This window comes from Muscardinus avellanarius, assembly GCF_963383645.1.
Source record: "Muscardinus avellanarius genome assembly, chromosome: 11".
NCBI classification, from domain to species: domain Eukaryota; kingdom Metazoa; phylum Chordata; class Mammalia; order Rodentia; family Gliridae; genus Muscardinus; species Muscardinus avellanarius.
This window is the reverse complement of record NC_137797.1, coordinates 89,936,635-89,938,568: the sequence shown is the minus strand read 5'-3', so window position 1 is coordinate 89,938,568 and position 1,934 is coordinate 89,936,635.

Below are 1,934 nucleotides of genomic sequence, written 5' to 3'. Positions count from 1 at the left end.
AGATATGGAGGTTAGTTACCGTTACCCTGCCGACTTTTTCCCCAATAAAATACTGATTGTTCCTCTATGATAGTGGTTAACTTATTTAAAAACCAAAACAAAACTAGTCCAGCATTTTGTGAAGGATATTGTAATTAGGTGAAGGCTGGTTGATCTCACCAGGCATGGCGGTGGTGCACACCTGTGACCCCAGCACTTAGGAGTCTGAGACAGGATTGCGAATTCCAGGTCAACTTCAGGTAATTTACAAGACTCTCAGCAGCCTGGTGAGACCCTGTCTCCAAACAAAAAAATTTAAAAAGGACTGGAGGTAGAATTCACCTGGGTTCAATCTCCAGCACCACACACAAAAACGTTGGACAATCACAAATGAACTGTTTACCTTTACCTTTTGGATTCATAGTGCCTTCTTGAATCATTGAACATGTTGTTTAAAACACTTAAACCGCCAGGCGTGGTGGCGCACCCTTGTAATCCCCGCGCTTGGGAGGCAGAGACAGGAGGATCGCGCAGGTTCGAAGCCAGCCGCGCTGGTTTAAGAGACCCTGTTTCCAAATAAAAATATAAAATAGGTCTGGGAGTGTAGCCCGGAGGTAGAAGGGCTTCCAGGAACCCCAGTGCCACCAAAATAAATAAATAAATAATAATAATAATAATAATAATAATAATAATAATAAATAAAACATTTAAATCCAGCTGGGCGTGGTGGTGTGTGCTTGTAATCCCAGTACTTGGGAGGCTGAGATAGGAGAATCCGGGTTTATGGCCAGCCTCAGGGACTTAGCTATACCTCCACAGTTTAGGGAAACCCTGTTTCAAAATAAAGAATAAAAATAGGGTTGGGGGTATAGCTGAGAGGTAGAATGCCCCTGGGTCAGCCCTCAGAACTGAAAAGAAAAGCAGAGAGAAACAAAACAGAATATTTAACCCCCTGGCCTGATGGGGTGTGTCCATACAGCGCCTAAGGAGATGCAGCCTCCCTCGGCCTGAGCGGCCTGCAGCCTAAGGCAAAACTTTAAGGAAAGTGATTCAGCAGAAAATGGGCTAAGATGGTGCCTGGAGGAAGCTACGGAGGCGTGGTTTCCCCATTCATTATGGGTGGGGAGACTGAGCAGTTTTTCCTTTTAAAGGAGGTTCCGCACACATGAATGGCTCATGTACTGGCCTGGGACTGGCCGTGAGCTGCGTGCTAGTGATCTTTATCCTGGATAGGCTAGGCTATTTCCCATGGGAATTCCCCTCGTGGTTCGGTGCTATATATATGATTGCTTGGAGAGAAATAAAAATGAGATCTTGCTTGACATATCTCCCGGCTCCGTGTGGTGATCGGGCCGTCGGTACTCATCATCTACTCAAGCCCCGCCGCTGTCGGGCTGGATTCCCAACACTGGCCTTCCTTCTTTCCCAACACAAATGCACCAGCTCCCTCGAGCTATTATTACCTCTGATCAGCTCCCTGGAGCCCTTTGACCTCTGATTAGCTCCTTCGAGCCCTTTGACCTCTGATGTCTCAGAAGAGAAAGCTCGGCATCCCTCTGCACTTTTACCTATTTTACTTCCCAGCATTGGGGCCTTTGGGGGTGTAGTGGCCATTTCTCGATTTTTATTTTCTCCTTAATGTTTGTTTCTTCTTTTGGAAACCAAGTGATCCTAATTGTGCTGCACCCCTACACCTGCTTTAGTTTTTATTTTCAAAACAGGGTCTCACTAGGTTGCCGAGGGCCTCGCTAAACTGCTGAGGCTGGCCTTGCAAGCCTCCTGCCTCGGCCTCCCAAGTACTAGGATGATAGGGGTGTGCCACCACGCCTGGCTCTAACTGTGCTTTGAACGAACTGGCTCATCCTGTCAGCACAATTACAGGTGGCTTTATGCCAGGGCCCCTGTCTCCCTCTTAGCAAGAGCTGGCAGGCCTTGCGTCAGACAGTCTCAGAATG